Consider the following 21,846-nt stretch of genomic DNA (forward strand, 5'->3'; position numbering starts at 1 on the left):
AAAGAGGTGACATTTAAGGTGGATCTGGAAGAATGAGTAAGAATTCATAAGATTCATAAGAAGGATTCATAAGAAAGCCATTCTATGCAGGAGAAACAGCATGAACAAAAGCAGGGAGCTGCGAAAGATCATAGAATGTCTGGGAATTGTAAGAAGCTCAAAATAGCTAAAGCGTGTGTGGTGAAATTGGTGGGAAAAGAGACCTAAAATTAAGTTTTCACCAGTACCAAAGTCAAGGACTTTACACTTTACTCTGTAGGAACCAATAGAAGTTTAAAACGGAGGAGTAGCATCCACAGATCTGTATATATAATTGGTGATGAGGCATTGAGTTCAAAAGAGATCAGAAGGGAAGTCTACAATTCCCTTTGTAGTGCCAGGTTAAGCCGTGAACCTTAATGACTCCTTTTTAAGGGCTCCCATTAATCCTGCATCCCAAGAGCTTTGGCTCCATTTGGGATCTTCCTGCTGTTATTTGAGGTTGCCAGCCATTTCTCTTTTATACAGAAACAGATTCTGCCACTGAAAATATGGCATCAAGCAGGCTTGAATTGATTCTGCTTAGCTCAGCATGCAACACATTGAGATTTCCCTTGGAAAAACTATCGCTAAGAGTCCCAGATTGCGTCTGAGAGTGCTTTATATTTTATTAAAGGAAATGGTTCTAATAAACACCAGTGAATGCCTGGTAGATATCAAATATCTGGTTAAAAAGGCAATTGGGAATCTATCCAACTTATCTGGTTATTTCAAGATAGAAAAATTATGTTTGTTGTGTGTGTGTGTGTGTGTGTGTGTGTGTGTACAGAGTAATAGGCTATTTTTTTTCTCTATTGAGTTGCGTTTTGAAGACTATTTCCCTTAATTCAGTGTGTCTTCAACTATGATCCTTGTTCAAAATGTGGATTCATCATCCCCATCCCAAACTTACTGAATCAAAATGTGTAAAAGGTTTAGAGCCTGACGATAGGAATTTAAAAAAGGTCTCTACCTAATTCTGATGCCATTTAAAGTTTGAGAACCACCAAAATATGGATTCTACAGATGAATAAGATCATAAGGATATATTTAATTTATAGGTATCCCGGGGTCCACACTGCATGATGTTGCTTTTTAAATACAACAAAATAGGCTTCCTTCAAAATAACCCCTGGTGTTCCCAGGCATGAGAACAGAGCAGTGGATACGACAGGGGACTCCAGCTGCCAGATGTCGGGGTGGTCAATTAGGACAATGAAACAAACTGAAAGTAATAATCAAGCCTTTATTTACTTACTGTGATACTGCAAACAAGAGGCAAAATTGGCACCAATTCTCTAGTGTTCCATTTTCCCCCATGGAATGGCACTGGGCAAGGGTCAGACGGATGCAGGGCACAAGGGGGCAATCACCTTGCTACTGAGGAGCCCCTAACAAAAGGCTCTTTCCTCTTTATGGACCCATGGGCTGCAGATAAGGAGAGAGGGAAGGGTTCGTAGTGCAAAGGAACTGAGACAAAGCAGAGAAAAGCACTTCCACCGAGACCCCTCACGAGGAGATCACGGTGGAGATGTGGGGGAAATGCCTCAGCTGAAGCCTCTGACCAGAAGGCCTCCTAGTGGGGTTGCTTGGGCCAGAAATGCAGATACGTGTCTGAGCATGGCTAGCCTGGAGCAGGCAGCCTGAGTCCGTGACAGTAACTCCCTCCAGAACATTGCGGTGCAATGGCTGTGCACCAAGTGTCGTGAGGGGAAGGCAACTTCCACTCATGAGGCCTGCCAAGCAGAGCCTTATAATCGCCTGTGGCCAGGCCCGAAAGATCAACATTGGATTTTAGTCTAGAGCTGGCCTCCTCAAGAACTTGACTGGGAACCAGGAGATCAGAGTTCTAGGCTGGATTCTGTGAGTGAGTCGCCAGGTGAAGTCAACTTTTCTCTTGGGGCCTCTTGTTTCCTCACTGGACAAAATGAGGAAGCCCTAGTTTAATATCCTCATGCTCACCCTCAAAGCGTTCTTTCATGTCTTACGTTTTGTAGCTTCGTTTCTGAAAGAAGGAGGTTCGTGTCCAAAGGTGACAGCGCCTAGTCTCTACCTGCTGCCATAAGAGCGGCTCTCACATCACCTGGGGAAATAGTCGATGACCACTAGGCAGCCCCTTAGGGCTCAGCCCCAGGACAGTAGCATCTTCCTCAACTTAGCAACCTGGACAGGCTTTTGAGCAGCTTTTTGCTTTCTGAGGATTCTCTTTGGCAAATACTAGGTAAAGGTCAAAGACAGTAGCAGCTCTCTTAAAGGTGACTCTCGGCAAGAGGCTTCTCTCTCCCATCTGGCTTCCTGGGTTCTGCCATTTATGATCTGAAGGCAGAAGGCCAATTTGTCACGGTGGGAGGGGCCAGCAGAACCCAACCGCACCGTCCCGCACCGTCTATGGATGAGGGCTTGTATTGAACAGGTCTCGGCGGCAAGTTTAAGAGGGTTTTAGCAACCTGAGGTGTGAGCGTAGAGACGATTAACTGCTCCAGAGAAGTTCTGTGGCTTATACTGCCTTGCAGCCCCAGTCCAGAGAAGGCAGCGTGTGGGGAAGTATCTTGTTACAATCGGTATCATCGCTATGGATACTCAGTGATTGGCGAGTGCTTACTCCACTTTGGGCACTTTACACATATGCTCTTGTTTAATTGAATCCTCACAAGCCACCCCGTGAGGTGAGCACAGTATTATTATCCCCATCTTACAAGTGAGACGATTGAGAGCACATAGCCTGCCCAGGGCTCTACAGCTAGGCACTGGCTGAGCCAGGATTTGAATCTCTGTGTGCCTGACTTCGGAAACGACATTCCTGGCCACTATCTTACGCTACCTCTTTTTGTTGTTGCTGTCTTGGTCGGGTCGGTTCCACCGGGGATAGCCACAGCCTTGGGTAAAGCAGACAGTTACCTAGGTGGTATGATTTGAGGATCGCTCAATTCCTGGCCGTTGAGTGGTATTGAGGCTGAGCGGCCCTCCGTGGGTACGTGTGCACCACGGTACAGGAGAAGACCAGATGAACTTGTACTTCCTCCAATTCGTGACTCTTCGTGGGTGTCTGTTCTCAATCACAAGAGGGGAAGCTAAGGCAGCCTAGAAAATTCTCCATCTTTGGGCTAAGACGTGGTATCTTTGGAAGCTTATTGTTAAAATATCAGTACCACTTGGGAGAAGCATTAGATGCAGCCATCAGTTCCTTAGCTGTAGTTTATCTACTGATGTGAAGTCCGAGGAAGCCCTGGGTAACTTCATTTTATCCAAGGGTTAGATCTGAAATAGGAGCCAGGAGAGCGAGAGACTCTTTGAAATGTGTGTTTCGAACGGTGGTGAGATGGCAGAGGTGGGAGGCGAAGTGAACACTTGGGCTCTGGGCATCTGGGGCAGACGGCACTTTCAGCTCCCGGGGAGAGGGAGACGCAGAGGCAGGCTGGAGGGTCAAAGACTGGCATCACTTCCCTTCTCCCTCCCTTTTACCCCCGGCCTAGCTCAGTACCTCCACCTTGACAGGGACAGAATTTCTGAGCAGGTAACTGGTGTTGTTTCCTCAGCATTGATTATTTGTGTCCCCAGCTCACCGACGCTTACACCCTAAGAACAGTGAGATCCGGGGCCATAACTAAATAATGCTCGGCAGCCTGAATGAAGTCCAAAGAAAGTTCACTGAACAAACCGAAAACCTTGTGGTGAAAAGAGAAAATACTTTGGGGTGTTGTTCTCACGTCAGAAACCCAGAATAGCACTTTGCTCACACTGGGAATTAATTGGTTGATGCATTCAGTTTAGGAAAGATTCCATCCAGGTGTTCTTAAATAAGAGGCTTCAGGATGATACCATACAGAAGTGCCTAATACAGGTCCTGGTGTATAGTGGATGCTGGAAAAGGTTAGCTCCACCCTTTCCCCTCAGCGGAAGAGCTATGTTGAGGTAGAAAAGAAAGAGTAAAGTGTAGAAGGACAGGAGCCACAACTCATGAAAATCAACCTTAATGAAGATAAAGTGGCGTTGGAAGCATGATGCAAGTCTGTGGACAAAGATAATACAATCTCTACAAATGGTTTGTCCCAGGGAGCAAGCTTACCGCAGTGCCTGGAAGAAAGAAAAGACGACGGCAGCATGGTGGGCACTGACACCCTTGTCACTAGCAAATATGGCGAGCGGCCCTTCAGCACACGCCTACTGTACCAGAGCCCTCCCTGCGTACCGAGAAAGGAATTGCTTACTTGGGCAAGATTTTCACTGTGGGTTGTCACTAGCAATCAGGGAAAAATTCCCATTCAAATACCACCATCTCATCGTAGCTATTCAAACAGACAAAAATAAACAGTCTTTAGTGTGGAGAGGACGTGGGGAAAATGCACTCAGATACACTGCTGGTGGGAACGAAAATAGGCACAACCCTTGGAAGATGGTTTGGTAGTTTCTGTAAAATATTAAAACGGGCCTTGACATCAGCCCAGCAATTCTACTTCTATGTATATACCCCGGAGAATTACCCCCACGTGCATTTGGAGACATATACAAAGGATGGTTATGGTAGCTTTAGTTGTAATAGCCTGACTGCTCATTAGTTGGAGTGGTTAAACATTACAGCACATTCATATGATGAAATATTAAGCAGCCGTTTAACAATGAGATGTATGAGATGCAGGGACATGGAAGTATTCTTATGATTCATTTGTTGGGATTTAAAAGCGAATTTCAGCACACTATTTGCAGCATGATATCCAATTTATTTTGTAAAATTCTCAAGAAATTTCAAGAATATACTTATATTTGCATAGAAAACGAGTCTGAAAGGATAGAAGTTACCCCTGGGGAACGGGGATGGGAGTGCTGTTGGTGCGGAGGGTGGGTTGGGTGGGGGGCACAGTCCTAAAGAGTCACTTTCCCTGTTTACTTTTTAGATGTCTGCATTATTTGAAATTCTTCAGATGAACGTGTTCTACTGTTTCAATTTTTAAATAAATCATAAAGTAATGAAACAAATGTATGTGACAGATTGGCTCAGTCACTTCTAGGCCATGCTTGGTCTGCATTTTCTCTGTTTTCAGATAATAATGATGATGACTGATCATGACAGCACCTAACATTTATTAAGTGTTTACTACGTGCCGGATGATGTTCCAAGCGCTTTACATGTATTAGCTCGTAGAACCTTTGCAAGACCCTAATGAGGTGATCTTAGTCTGTTGAGGCTGCTATAACAAAAATACCATATACTGGTAAATAACAGAAATTTATTTCTCACAATTCTGGAGGCTAAGAAGTCCAAGAGGCACCCGCAGATTTGGTGTCTAGTGAGGGACCACTTCCTAGTTCACAAACTAGAGTTTTCTTGCTGTGTCCTTGCACGGTGAAAGGGGTGAGGAAGTTCTCTGGGGTCTCTTTTATAAGGACACTAATCCCATTCATGACGGTTTCACTGTCATGACCTAATCACCTCCCAAAGGACCCCTACCTCCAAATATCATCACATGGGAGATTAAGATTTTAACACATGCATTTCAGAGGGAGGGGCACAGACGTTCAGTCTATAGCAGAGGTAGAAACTATTATCATCCCCATTTTACAGATCAGAAGACTGAGGCTCAGAGAGTTTAGAATACTTGTTAAATTTCGTACATCTTGTAAGTGATGAGGCTGGGATTTGAAGTCAGAGATCTCTGCTCTCAAAGAGTTAAGAGACTGACTGGGGAAAAGCATACTGTCTGTCTCTGTCTCTGTCTTCCCGCCACACACATTCAGGAATGCACACGACAAAATACAATATAGAAGAGTGCTACAGAGAATGAATGCCGCAGAAATCATCTGGGAGAAAGAGTGCTCATTGTAGGCTCAAGGACTCAGGGACCAAAGCTTAGAGTTGGACACACAGCCTACCTGATTCTTCTGTGGCCAAAAATATGCTTAGTGGGGCATCTGGTAGGGGTACCTTAGCAGCTTGTAGCTAAAGAATAAAGCAAAGCCTAGAAACCCAGCCAGACCTCTGCGCAACATTATTCTGAGTTGGGCTTGGGCACCGCAGCAGCGCCGAAGCCAGCTATGGTAACACACACAGTTCTGTGCCCCAGCCGCATGGCTCAGTAATAGGGATTAACTCCAATCTAAGGTCATACGAAACCACAGCTGGAGGGGCCTTTTGATGCTCACTCTTCACTCTTTTTATAGATGAAGAAACTGAAGCCCAGAAAACGGAATTAACTTGATCAAGGTCACACTGCTATTTTGGTGGCCAAAATACTGCATATATGGCAGGATGTAACTTTTCTTAGATGTAAAATACATCACCTGGCTAAAGGAGTCCCTCTGCCTTGTGATTTAGGTCAAGGATTTAGGGGCTTTCTCCCTTCCATTCTCCCCCTCTCTCTCCACACACACACACACACACACACACATACACATGTGCGCGCGTACAGGTTTGACAATTTCACTTCCTGATGCTTTTGTTCATGTCTTTCTCCATCGATTATCACTTACCCACCATATAAAGTATTGGTGGAATTTGGTCAGCCTTTTTCCTCCCTGAACATGGGTGGAGAGGGAAATATGTTTGATCTGTCCAGACACCACTTTTCAAAGGGCATCATTATCACGGCCAGAGGATGAATGATGGGCCTCCAAAGAGAGTCTTGAGAATGGGCCCCAGTGTTCAGGGATGGCATTTCACGTGCTCGCTTGGAGGACGATGAGCTGGTACCTCTGTGACTTGATCAATTACATAGGGCCAGGGTTAGGGTTACATAACAGGCCTGCCTGCAGGAAAAACCTTATAGAACAGAGGGGTGGGGAAAAAATGTGCTGTGCAATTGCATAATAATCTTGTGAAAAACATAATGCCTTACCCATTTTAATAAAAAGACTGGGAAAAAAATGATGAGTCCTCGCTCTGTCTAATCAATTGCAGGGCTTCATAAAAGAAGCTAAGCTGCTTTTTCTCCACAAATAAGCACAAAATCAATCTTCAAAAGCAACATATCTTATTGCACCTATTCTCGGCTCTTCAGCTCCTCAATTTTTAAATGGTGATTTTTGTTTTCCCCCTAAGTTGGGTGGAGATGGGCGGGGAAGGGCAGAGCAGGACTCATAGGTGTCTCTAGTTTTCTGAGCTATGTGCCATGAGGCTGCTTTCCAAGTCCTCAGCGGTACAACAGCAGCAATCCGTTAACTTGAGTGTTAATTTGGGGCTTGGTCATGTAGGGAGAGGCACACAAAAAGGTGTGGCAGCGAAGAGCCTTGATTCGACTCTGCTCTCCATAAGCTCTGGCACTGGACAAAATGGCTAGATTCACGTCTGTTTCTAGGCCCAACCAGACCCATCATTCCTTAATCCTCTTCCAGGTTATTTCATAATAAACTCAGCACACAAACTCTGGGGCTTAAACTCCCCTCCCCATACCTATTCAAACATCCAAATAGTACCTTGTCTCTTCTTTTTCTTTTGTGCTGAAATGGGCTCCTTGCCATTAGCCTAGTTTGTCTGATTCAAAAGATTTTAAAAGGTGATTTCTCCCAGGAAGCATTTCGTAGCTCTCTCCCATACTCCTCCTCAGTGTTACCTTAATACACTTTGCTCTACCTATCGTTGTGGACGTGGCTTTCTTGCCCCATTCATAGAATGCTCGAGGAGAGGAATCAGGTAGGCTTTGGGTCTGCATCTGTATCAGGCAGCACTGTGCTTGGCACAGAGAAGGGGCTCAGTCTGTATTTCTGGAATCGAACTAAATGCAGGGGCTAACTTGATATTACGAGATGAGGGGGGCACTAATGGGTTTATCAAGTATATGTGCCCATTAGAGTGGATTTTTGAAGACTAGCAATCTTTAAAGAGCCCCAACGCAGAAAATACGGAGGCTGTGAGCTGTTGCAGCACTGCACGGGGACACAGAGCTTGCATCTGTGGCCTGGACATGTTTGCCTTCGGTTTGTGTCCTTGGAGCTACCAACTGCCAGGATTAGTTCCTCGGAGAGGTGTCTTCATTGAGTCATATTTATAATCTATTTCCCCAAGTTGAATTGGATTTCATGGGTGGTTTACCTAGTCCAGGGACTCTCAGTACCATTCAGGGAACACTCCGCGCCCATGGTGAGCACTAAGGTGCCCCTGTCTCAATTGATGCAGCTGCCCATTTGCTGAGCAGGGAGGCAGGTGGTTCCAGGCCAGCACGTACTGGTGTTATTACGGTGAAATAAATAGTTTTGTTTCGGTAGAAACGCCACTGGTCAAAGTGATATTAAAAAATGAGGGCATTTCTAAGCTAAAGAACGCCAGTGCAAATGGAGAAGAGGGATAGGAACGTGTGTGAGAGAGAGACAGACAGACACGCACAGAAGAGAGGAACTACTTGATTCCCCGTAATTTAGACTCATGTCTAAAAATGAGAGCAAACATTTACAGTGTTTACTCTATGCCAAGCATTGGCCTCAGCACCTTACAATGAGCATCTCACTGAATTCTTATAATCTTTTGAGGTAGTACTGCTAAGAACCCTATTTTATATATGAAAATAGTAAGCTTGGGCAAGTGAAATAACTTGCCAAGTGTCACAGAGCTGGGAATTTAAACTTCATTTGTTCGATTCTGAAGCTCACATTCTTCCCTCTAATTAAGGTATAGTTTACATGCAGTAAATGACACAAACATGAAAGATACAACCAAATAATATTTTACATATGTATATACCTACATGACCACCACCTAGGTCAAAATGTAGAACATTTCCATCATCCCAGAAAGTTCTTTTGCATCCCTTTCCAGTCAACACGAACCCCCTACCCCAAGGTAGCCACTCTTCTAACTTCTATCACCATGTATCAGTGGTTCTTGAAGTGCGGACCTGGAACCAATAGCACCAGCATCTCCTGGGAACTTGTTAGAGATGCAAATTCTCAGGCCCCACCCCAGCCCAACTGAATTAGAAACCTAGAGAGTGGGGCCTAGAAACTATGTTTTAACAAATTCTTTAGGTGATTCTGTTGCACAACCAAGTTTGAGAACTGCTGCACAGAGCTGTTTTGTGTGCTTTAGAAATTCATATATATATAGAGAGAGAGAGAGAGAGAGTGAGAGAGAATCATATAGCATGTATTCTTTTGTGTCTGGCCTTTTTTTCCTCAGGAAAATATCTGTGAAATTTATTCATATTGTTGCATGTATCAGTAATTCCTTCATTTTAAATTGCTGATTAGTATTCCATTGTATAAATATATAATGTTATCTCTTTGACAGGTTGTTTGTAGAGCTTTTATTAAGGAACGTTTATTAAGGGAAATCTTACATTTGTCTAAGGCAAATACATTTGTGGAATCACAAAATATTAAGGAGCAACTTAAGCAAGAGTGAAGCAGGTTGTTGTATCATATGACACAACTTCCAGAAAGGCAGTGCTATCCTCCTAAGTCTCTCCATTACTTGCTTGCCAATGCTGGAAATTCATTTCATAGGAAGCTAAGACTTTTATTCCACAATAAATACTAAAACTTAAAAGGCATGTGCGTACTGCAAAAATTAAAAAAGGAAAGAAAATAGAGTGAAAGTCATACTGATGTGTTTGTTAATGACCTCTCCTTTCTCACCAGGAAAGGGCACAGATGCCAAATATCACTTACCAAGCCAAGCCCTTAACAGGCATTACTAATCAATCGTGCTACTTTTAAATGTTGATTCCCAAAGCAATCTCAGGATCTTTCTCAACAAATTCTCTCAGGTCATGCCAACTCTGGCCTACTTCGTGTGTGTGTGTGTGTGTGTGTGTGTGTGTGTGTGTGCGCGCGCGCGTGCGCGCGCTTGTGTGTGAGATTGTAGTAGTGTTTAGAACTGAAGAGGGGAAGAAGACCCCATGGAGGGGATGTATGGCTCAGCAAGAAACTCAAAGTCATATTTTGTCTTCTGTGACCTATTTTCTTTTGTGTTTACACTGGAAATCCCATTAAGTATAGGTGATCAGGATAGAGTAAATTCTTGGTTAACTGAATTTGTGAGAAATCAGCATAACAGCACCAGAAACAAAAATAACAACCACCACCAGCGGTTTCACTGAGAACTATGTATTGGGCCTCGTGGTCAAGTGATTCACAGGCACGGTCTCACCTAATTCCCAGAACCCTGCTAGGCTAGTACTGTTACCTCTGTTTTAAACATATAGGCCTAGACAGGTGTCCAAAAGCACGTGGCAGAGCTGAGATTCAAATCCAGGCTATCTCACTCCATATCCCACGTTCTTTGGAAACCACTACACCGTACTGATTCTGAGATAATTAGATTTATTTAAGACAACTTATCCCCAATAACTTCATGGTCAAGATTTTATTTCCATAAAAAAGGATGAGATCTTGCCATTTGTAACAACATGAATGGACCTAGAGGGCATAATATAAATGAAGTAAGTCAGAGGGAGAAAGACAAATACCATATGATTTCATTCATACGTGGAATCTAAAAGATAAAACAAATAAATGAACAAACAGAATCAGACTTATAAATACAGAGAACAAACTCATGATTGCCAGAGGGAAGAGGGCAAAATGGGTGCCGGGGAGAGGGAGTTACAGGCCTCCATAAGGAATGACTAAGTCACAGAAATACAAGGCACAGCATAGGGAATATAGTTGGTGATACTGTATGGTGACGGAGGGTAGCTGGACTTGCAGTGAGCACAGCATAATGTATAAGGATGTTGAATCACTATGTCGTACACCTGAAACTAAGGTAACATTGTGTGTCAACTATTCTCAAATAATAAAAAATTAACTTGAAAAAAATGTTTTATTTCCAGCAGACAGAAGCTTGCCTTTTTAAAAAATAAAGCTGAATTTATTGATGCTGGCAGAAAAATGTAAACACTGTGTCCATAGTGATTTTTACATTGGATGCTACATTTTTAAAAATGCAAAATAATGAAAGAAGAGAGAGAATTCCTCACCATCCTTTTCACAGTTAAAATGCATTACATGGTAAGCTAGTCTTTTTCAAAAATAAGTCAGCGTTGGTTCAGTATTGAGCAAAGTGCTTCAGTGGTTTTTGTAAAATTGAAAGCAGCACATTCCTAATCTAGTGAAAGTGAACATTCCAAAAGGTCTCATTTTTTCCTGAAATTATGCACAGGACCTGGAACGATGGCAAGAGACTTACCCAGACATATTTCCATGGAATCTCAGCGATCTTGCCTCTCTGTCTCACAGCAAAGCAGCACAACTAGCACACATTCAGGGCTGGCACGGTGCCCATGTCACCTCAGCATCAAATGCACTTGGGTTCTGATGAGCAGGGACCCGAAGATTTGCATTATCTGTAGGAACGGTGCCAGCCGCTCACTCAGCTGGTGCCCCCTTAGGCACAGGTGGGTAAAGCAGACCACTTCTCCTTACAGGGTAAAAAAAAATGATGACCATCTTTCCTGCTATTTCTGCAGCCCTAGAGTGAGAATCATCCACGAGGAAGGTTGAAAAATATCAATACAAACTTCTCTTTTGGGTCCACAGAGCCATTCTAGGACCATGTTCTAAGAAATGTTACCAGTGACAACAATCAAGGGCTTGTATTCCAGAGGGATACTGTGTGATTTGGAAGAGGAGTTCAGGTTTTATTTTATTTTATTTTATTTTATTTTATTTTATTTTATTTTATTTTATTTTATTTTATTTTATTTTATTTTATTTTATTTTATTTTATTTTATTTTATTTTATTTTATTTTATTTTATTTTATTTTATTTTATTTTATTTTATTTTATTTTATTTTATTTTATTTTATTTTATTTTATTTTATTTTATTTTATTTTATTTTATTTTATTTTATTTTATTTTATTTTATTTTATTTTATTTATTTTGCCCTTATATGGGCAACAGCTGCTATGGTGCCAAACTGTGGAGATATTTGATGATACCATCCCCAAAGCTGATTTTTGGAGGATGATGATAAGACACTTAATTGTTTTCACCAATCCAGATTTATTAGTTTCCTATGGCTGTTGTAACAAAGTACCACAGACCTAGTGACTTAAAACAACACAAACGTATTCTGTTATGTTCTGGAAGTAGGTCTTTTTTTTTAAAAGAATTTGTTTACTGTATGGTGACTAACATAATATAATAAAAAATCATTATAAAAAAATTTGTTTATTTATGGCAGGGGAGGGGCAGAGGGAGAGAATCCTCAAGCAGACTCTGCTGAGCAGGGAGTCCAATGAGGGGCTTGATCTCACGACCCATGAGATCATGACCTGAGCTGAAACCAAGAGTGGGTCGCTCAACCAACTGAGCCACAGAGGTGCCTCTAGAGGTAAGAAGCCTTTTCTTTCTTTCTTTCTTTCTTTCTTTCTTTCTTTCTTTCTTTCTTTCTTTCTTTCTTATGTTAGTCACCATACAGTACATCATTAGTTTTTCGTATAGTGTTCCATGATTCATTAGTTGCATATAACACCCAGTGCACCATGAAATACGTGCCCTCCTTACTACCCATCACCAGTCTATCCCAACCCCCACCCCCCTCCCCTCTTCTTTCTCTGCTTGACTTATTTCACTTAGCATAATCTCCTCAAGTCCCATCCATGTTGATGCAAATGTTAGGTAATCATTCTTTCTGATGGCTGAGTAATATTTCATTGTATGTAGGGACCACATCTTCTTCATCCATTCATCTGTTGAAGTGCATCTTGGCTCCTTCCACGATTTAGCTATGGTGGACAATGCTGCTATAAACATTAGGGTGCATATGGCCCTTCTCTTCAGTACGTCTGTATCTTTGGGGTAAATACCCAGTAGTGCAATGGCTGGATCATAGGGTAGCTCAATTTTTAACTTTTTGCGGGACCTCCACACTGTTTTCCAAAGTGGCTGTACCAACTTGCATTCCCACCAACAATGTAGGAGGGATCCCCTTTCTCCACGTCCTCTCCAACAATTGTTGTTTCTTGCCTTGTCAATTTTTGCCATTCTAACTGGCGTAAGATGGTATCTCAGTATGCTGTAGAGGTAAGAAGTCTTAAAATCAAGGCAACTATAGGGCTAAGTTCCTTTGGCAGGCTCTACGGGAGAATCCATTTCCTTGCTTTTTCCAGCTTCTAGAACCACCTGCACTCTTTGGCTTATGCCCCCTTCCCTATCTTCAAAGCACACCACTTCTATCTCAGCCTCCATCATCACTTCTCCTTTTTCTGCCTTTGGCCCTCTTGCATCCCTCTTATAGGGACCACTGTATTTACATTGAGCCCACTGAAAAAAATGCCGTATAATCTCCCCATCTCAAGATCTTTAATTTAATCACAGCTGAAAAATCCCCTTTGCCATGTAAGGTAACATTTTCAATAGTTCTAGGGATTAGGACATGGACGTCTTTGCAGGGGCATTAATCTGTCTACCTCATCAATCCAGCTGTAATGATGACAACGCTTTGCTTACTTGGTTAGGGTACCTAAGTTCATGAAGCTGATATTGCTTGTCTGATTCTCAGCACCATACTGATGGTTATTGATTACATAATATAATCCCAACAACAACTGTGATGAGGTGAGTGTTATTATAATCTCATTTCGGAGATGCAGTAGTGGAGCTCATAGATGTTAATAAGCTTGCCCAAGTTCACACAGCTAGAAGTGGTGAAGCCAGAACTGAAATCCTGATATATCTCACTGTAAAGCCACGAAATTTGTAGTTCTCCGCTCTGCCTCGTTAGTTTTGCCACATTTATTTACTCCATTTTCTGGCCACTGTATGTACCTAAACCTTGATCAGAAATATCACGGCTGGGCGCCTTGACCACATGTAGCTAGATAAGGGCAAATTCATCACCACCACTCCAAGTGCAATTCAGGTTAACTCCAGAAACATTTGTGAAGCATCCGTGTATGCCTCACCCTGTGCAAAGTCCGTGTCTTACTGATGGTGATGACTCATTACGGCCGTACTGATATTGTCAGAGAATTAGACAGCAGCCATATCATTTCATACTTCTCTGTCAGGATAAAAGGGAGCAGATACTTCTGGAGCAGTTCAGTGAAAAGGCCATGCCTCACCACTGGGAAATTGCCTAGTTTCCTAAGCTCCTTTAGCTTGGAAACCCATCCACCTCCATAAGATAAGAGATAGTTTCCTGCATTTTTTTTCAGAGATAGTCCCTGAGACAAGCAGTGTCCCTGGGTCTACAGAGGTGGAAGGATAATTGTGGACCCTGGAAGGCTTAATCTAGAAGTAGCATGGCTATATTTGAAATGTCCCTTTCTACATTTTATTTAATAGGATGTGACTTCATCTTTTCAGGGACAGTGGTAGGTCAAACCCAAAGCTGACAGTCATGGTGACATTAATCCAATTGTTTTATTGGCCAATAAATACTTTACTCTTTTAGAGCCCCCTATATTTTTAGTATCCCATCTCAGTTTCCCTGATCTCCCATTTCATACAGATCACCAGATGCTCTGCTTCTGTCTATATTCTAATCTCAGACTAGTTGCTCCTGTGTCCCATTCCCCAATGGGGTTCTATTCCTTAGTTTTTATAATAACTGTGTACAAAGTTATTAAAATATATAGCTTTGTTATTCCTCCTAAGTAGTAACTTTAATTATTAAGAGAGGGAGGGAAGGAGAGAGGGAAGGAGAGGAAGAGGAAAAGGATGGAGAAGAGGTTGGTGGGGGAAGGAGAGAGAGAGAAAGAGATTTTCAAAGCCCTTACACCTGGAAATTTCTTCTTCCCCCGCCATATGATCCTCTTCCAAATTCTTTTTATCATATTCTCTTAGACTTCCAAGCCATGCAGCCTCACAAGCCACTTCTTTCCCCATTCCTCAAAAGCTATCTAGTCCTATTGATTCTTTGGTTCAGTTTTACACTTTTTAAAACTTTAGTATGTGTCAGGCACTGTGATGGGTTCTAGAGAAACACACAAAATCACACAAACCCCATAACCTGGGGCGCCTGGGTGGCTCAGTCAGTTAAGCATTCAACTGTTGGTCTCAGCTCAGTTTTGATCTCAGGGTCGTAAGATTGAGCCCTGTGTCAGGCTCCACGCTCAGAGCAAAGTATGCTTGAGATTCCTTCCCCCTCCCTCTGCCTCCCCCTCTGCTCCTCCCCTAGTCTTTCTCTCTCAAATAAATGGATAAATCAAATCTTTAAATAAAAAACCCCCATAACCTGTAGGAGTTTTTAAGGTTAAGAAGAAACATACATGATAACAGAACATTTTAGTATACTATAATATGGACAAATGCACATAAAGCTGTGGGAAAACAGAGTTCTTGAAGAGATAATTCTTCATTTTGATGGATGAATAGAAAGAAATTAATTAGGCAAAATAATTGAGAGGCTCCATTTCTTTAATAATGTCTTTGGTTTACATCCTTTCCTTTCCAGGTTCGGCCCCACTTTGATCCAGACCTAGGTCAGGTCAATCTCAGACTGTTTATTGAAATAGTCTCCCAGTCTTTCTGGTGTCTTAACTTCCCTGCTATCCACTGGCCCCTGTCCATCCTCCACCTTGCTAATAGACTAATCTTCATAAAATATTTCTTTGTAGAAATCATCACTCTTTCCCTACCACCTCTCCCAGCTCTGGAATCTTCTTTGACTTCCTACTGCTTTCAAGATAAAACCTTGAGCCCTTCATCTAGCATTCAGTGCTCTCTACACTCCAGTCCTCATCTACGGGCCTAGATCTTCTATAATTTCTGACACATAGGGAGAGCTTCTTCAGTTAAAAGGATATCAGTTGTCAGAGTGTAATTTACTATCTGAGGGAAGGGGGTGAGCATATATCAAAGGCTAGTTTCTAAAGCTTAAGAAAAATAAATAAATCTGCAACAACCACAACAAAATTTCTGACACATAACCTGCTCCCTACTCAAAGTAAATGTGTGTGTAATTTCTCAAGCGTCCAGATATGTTCTTGTTCAGAATGCCCTCCTCCAATCCCCAGACAGATCTAAGTTCTACTCTTCCTTCAAGAACTAGCTCAAGCCCCATACCTTCTATAAAGCCTACCTGGCCCGATCCATCCCTCTGGGGTCACTGCTTTCTCCAGTAGATGCCAATCATCTAGCATTTAGCATATGCAACCTTCTATTGAACTACACAATCCCAGGCTCTCTCACTGGGCACTCATCCCCTTAAGACAGATTGCATCTGGTGTCCCTTAGTGTCTCCAGTGTTTAAGGAGCTCAAGACATTTTTATGATGATGGTAATGAGTCAGTCATGTGGTACATATAGGGGAGATATGTGGAAAAGAACTCTTGGGATCCCTCATATCACACCCTGTAGGGAGGGACACCCAAATTGCTTACATCAAGGGCCAAGGTGAGAGCTTTCCTGGGGATAGAATTAAGCCAGAGGTACAAGCCCAAATGTTTATAGGGGCCAAGGAGGGAACATAATTAAGCTAGAGGTAAGCCAGTATTTTATTTAACAAATCTTTACACAGCGCTTACTGTGTGTGACGCATTCCTACTATTACTATTCCCATTTTATAGATGAGACAACCAAGGCACAGAGAGGTTAAATCATTTCCCAAAGGTCACTTAATTAGTAAGTGATGGATCTTGAATTTCAACTCAAGTACTATGTTAGTGTCTTTATTTTTAGCCATAAGAAGTGTTGATTTTCCGAAAGAGACTGGTGTATCCAATGGCGACTTGGAGTGAGTATGATAAACCTAAGTACTTTTAAATTTATTTTAAAGAAAATTGTGAGCCAGAATAAACATGACTGTGAGCCAGGTCAGCCAGGGTGCTAAGCATTTGCAACCCCTAGATTGAGTCCAAAAATGACAGGGAAAAGTTTAGTCTTTGTAATACCACATATATTCCAGGACAGCGAGAAGCATCCTTGATTATGTCCTCTCTATCTTGACATCAGCTCACACACCTATTATGGGGATTTGTCAAAGAAAAGGAAGTATCAGTGTTCACTGTCATCACTTTATATGTTTAGGTTTGCAGATTCAAATTGCAAGAGATTTATGAACCTCTCCAAGGAACTCATGACTCCCCTGCATTTGCTCCCATAACACTTTGTTTATACCTTTACCGAGTTGTTTATCAAATGTCACTCTTTTCCCTATTTGAGATGAAGAATTTTTCACTTTCTCTTAGAACAAAAGATACTGTCTCCAGACACTTACCTACAGATTTAAGCAACTTCTAACAGTTTTAATGTGTGTTGATTTAAAATACGTTCAGCAAGTCCCTATCAGCCTCTAACTTAGGCACTTTGCATGCCGACAGTAGAACCCCCTCTTTTATGGTGCCTCTAGATGTAAATTCAGACTTCTACCAGCCCAGAACTTTTAAAACTAACATGAGGTAATCTGCATCTTTGAAAAGACATTTCCAAATAGCTTTATTTTAATGTTTGTTTTGTTCAGGTTTGAAAGAATAAGTGTAAATATGCAGTACCTTTGGAAAATTCCAGAAAGTTGAAAGAGATGTAGAAGTAGAAAATTTCACAATCACAACTCAACTGTACAAGACTGCAAGGTTCTTTATCTCCCTACAATTGAAATTCACCTAGCTTTTAACTTGCTTTTCAATTTTCTGCAGTAAACTTAGTTCTACAATATGTCTTAAGTATTTCTGATTTTAAACTCAGTCCTTTATGAAGGACTCAACTGATTCTTCCTTTCTTCTGGGTGTTCTAATTTCCTGTGGGTGTGAGCATCAACCCCCTGTCCTGACTGACCTCCACTGAGGTGCGTGTGGCTTGTTTAGCCCCGGCTTGTGTCTCAGCACCTCTGCATTCCATGCCTTCTGCGCTTACTTGGGTTCTTCTCCTGGCATGGGCAACGCACAGTAGTGGTTTGGGGGTAAGGTAAGCGGGGCAATGGGAAGCCTACCAGTAATCTCAGGCTAATTGGACCTCCTTTTCAGTTCATATAGATAAACTCAGTAGCTGAGATTCAGTCAAGTTCACTAGCTTCAGACTTCGGCTGTCCACTTGCCCCTTCTGCTACTCGGTTCCTTGGCCCTGGGGTATGATAACACCCTGGCAGACATACTGTTTCTCAATTCTTGGTAATTTTCCTTGCTCCTTTCAGACACATGGGAACATTTCAGATCACCTACACACACTATGGAAGCCAAGGAAGATTCAGGAAAAAGTGGCAATGCATCAAGTCTCTTTGTGCCTAGACATGCCACGCTGCCATTTCTACTCCAACACAGCCATTCCACTGGCACCAGGGGCATTCTTAAAGGCTGCCTCCTCCAAAAGATGCAGTTGAGAAATGCGGCACATGTACAATTCTCAAATAGATCTGACTTTTTTTTTTTAACTTTTCATCCTCATTTCAGTGGCTTTTGACTTGGGGAGAGGGCATCTTTAGTCTCTCCAACTTCTCCAAACATCTACCAGTACAGAAGGGATTCTTTTTTCTTTTTATGGCTGGGAAACCCCTCCTATATCATTACAAATTCTTCCTTACTAAATGGCTTATGATATAAACCCTGGGTCCACCAGTCTTTATGAATAGCAAGTTTTTAGAATTCCAAAATGTTATTTTTCTCTCTTGGGTGCCTCATTCCAGCAAATCAAAGTTTCTTTGGCTTTCAGTTTCTTCTCCTAGCTAAGGACTTGACAGTTTTATTTTGAAACTCAAATGTAAAAATTTTGACTCATTGTTTCCCTGGGTTATTTTTTGTCCTCCCTTCCCTGGGGCAATAAGCTTCAGAGCTAGTGTCTAATTTTAATTGTGGAATGTACTGCAGGGCAGAAAGGATTATCAAGAAGGAAAACAAGCATCGATTAATATTTTAAAATTCTGTCCTTCATAAGAAAATAAAAATCACTTGTAATTTCAAACCCTGGGAAGACACTAGTATTTTGGTGTCTCGCCTTTTGCTCCTTTTTTTATGCATTCATACATGATATATTTTATGTGTACATACGCTGTATGGTAGGCTTCTTATTTTTTGGTCCATATGATTTATCTTTAGATATTCTCAGAGGAGTTGGAGATCAAGGGCAAATGTTCTGGCTTAGTTATTGTCTTTTTGGCATATCTCCCCAAAGCCCTGTCGACCATTCTTTGCCCTCCTGTGGGAGTGGGAATGAATATTTCCCTCCCGATAGCAGTCATCTTATGACCCTCACAAGTGAACATCACAGAAATTTGCAAGAAAAGAGTTCAAACTATTCTTTCCCCAAGGCTTCTGGTGATTAATCCAAACTAGATAGGGGAGTAGTAGCAGACAGTGTCTGTAATGTTGGTTGGTGAGACACTGATTTTTCTCTCGTGTTCTGCCTTCTTCACTTGGGGGGGGGGTGACTCCACTTTTGGGTTTGTCCTGGGAGGGTTTTTCTTCTAGCTGTGTGAAGGGGAATGTCTTCTCTTTCTTCTCTTCTTTTCATTTTTGTCCTTTTAACTTTATTCCTTCCTCCTGAAGTCCCTGCTTCCCCTGTTTCCTCTGGGTCTGCCATTTGCAAGTTCCAGGACAATGCCAATCTCTCTCTCTCTCTCTCTCCTCTTGTAAATTGTTGGTCTCCAACATGGGTTGTCAGTTAAAGCTGTTCTGCCAGGTAGAGGGAGAGGGGTGAGTTCTGAATACTATAAATGGAGGAGGGAATGGTAGAGGAAGAATGTCAGGGTGAATCTCTGTTCTGGCTTGCAGTCTGCTATTAGATATTTTTATATTCTTGGGCAGAACAAAATAAAAAATAACTTAAAAAAGCACATCTCACAGGGGGAATTTCTTTCCTGCCCAAATCCTTCATCGGGTCTACATAGGAGATGAATCACTCCCTTGTCAGCATAAGCGTGGTCTTATTATAACAAAAACCATTTGTCCCCTTCTCAACTTAGATTACATTTCAAAGCTTTTTTCATTAACTTGACACTGAATAGTATCACTGAGCTATCCTTTCCTCTTCCTTACAATCATGTAGTAAGCATTTTCTTGCGTGGTAATTTTTAAAAACATATTTTAAAATATCATAATACTACTCCCTTCTGTCTGCTCCATAATGTATTGAATTATTCCTCTAATGTTTAATATTTAGACTGTCTATGTTTTGATATTATAAAACTTATAAGGATCACTCGGCATATTAAGATTTGTGCACACGTCTAATTATTTCCCTAGGAAGGTGTCTTTAGAAGTGGAATTAGAGGTTAAAAGATACAACCTGGTTTTTTATTGAAATGTTTAAATTAAAAAGGAATTTTGAGTTTAAAGTATAAAAACAAAATAAACCAGGTACTAAAAAAAATAAAGAAGGGTAGAACATAGGACATGTAAATCATTTCTGCCATCTCATCCCTGAGATCATAACTTTTATCAGGTTAATGTCTATTTTTAGTATGAACAATTTTAATGCTCTTTTTAGTATTATCTATTGCTTTCCCCAAAGATCAGCCACTTTAAATTCCCACTAGCAGCTAATAACAGTGCTGATCTCACTGCATACTCATCAACCTTAAGTATTCTTGTTTATTAATATTGTTCACATTTGATGAACAAATTGATACTGAGAATGCTTTCTTACATTAACATTACTGATTTTATATATCTATTTACATATATAATTTATATATGTATATTATAAATATTTTCTTCACTTTTGTAATTAACAATTTTTGAAGTGTCTTTTTTTTTTAAACATTTATTTATTTATTTGATCGAAACAGCAGGAGTGGAGGGGCGGGGCAGGGGCAGAGGTAGAGAATCTCAAGCCGACGCTGTGCTCAGCATGGAGCCCCGCGTGGAGCTCAGTCTCACCACCCCGAGACCATGGCCTGAGCTGAAATCAAGAGCCAGACGCTTAACCAACTGAGCCACTCAGGTGCCCCTGAAGTGTTTTTACCTTTTTATGTAGTCACATTTATCAATCTTTTCCTTTATGATTTTTCTTTCATATTTAAAAGGTCTTCCCTTCTCCCAAGAGCAGATAAATATTCACCCATATCTTCTTATAATCACTTAAGGTTTAAACATTGTTCAATGTAATTGATTTATTTCTTTAGATTTATTTATTTGAGAGAGAGGGAGAGAGAGCGGGGGTTGGGGGCAGAAGGAGAGGGAAAGGGAAAATCTCAAGCACACTCCCCCACTGAGCTCAGAGCCTGATGAGGGGCTGGATACCACGATCCTGAGATCATGACCTGAGCGGAAACCAAGAGTCAGACACTCAACTGACGAGCCACCCACGTGCCCCTTTAATGTAATCTAAATCATGATATATTTCAAACATAAGAAGAGTATATAAATTTACTATAACAAGCACCCATTAATCAAACACACAGATTTAACAGACACAAACATTTTGCCATATTTACTTGTTTTTTTTCCCATAAATACAGTTACATATATAGCTAAAGACTGACCTTCATCCCTTTCCCTTCCCTGCCTCTGCTGAAATTGGTGTATGTAATTTACCTGCATTTTCTATATTTTCTGCATATGTTTACAACTACCCACACTATGAAGTATTGTTTTGTGGACTTTAAAATTTTTACCTAAATAGGCTCCTTTTCCAACTGACTTTTGTTGTTCAATATTATACTTTCAGGATTTACCCACATAGATGCCTATATTTATATTTTTACTACTTATTACATATAATTGTGTAAATTTGAAGTTCTCTTTGTGAATTGTCTATTCATATCACTTGTTCATTTTTTATTGCATTGCTGGCTGTTTTTGAGTTATGGATTGTTGGGATTATTTATTCTTGACTGAAATCCTTTGAGTGTTATATATGCAGTAAATATCTGTCCCAAATCTGTGACTTGTCTTTTAAGTTTATGACATTTTATGATATACACAAGTTTTTAATTTTAATGTAGCATATTTATCAACGATTGCCTTTATGGCTTGTAGTATTTTAGGTTTTGTTAAAAAAATCATATCCTAATTCAAT

The sequence above is a fragment of the Ursus maritimus genome, assembly GCF_017311325.1.
Source record: "Ursus maritimus isolate PB19 chromosome X unlocalized genomic scaffold, ASM1731132v1 scaffold_X1, whole genome shotgun sequence".
In the NCBI taxonomy this organism is placed as follows: Eukaryota; Metazoa; Chordata; class Mammalia; order Carnivora; family Ursidae; genus Ursus; species Ursus maritimus.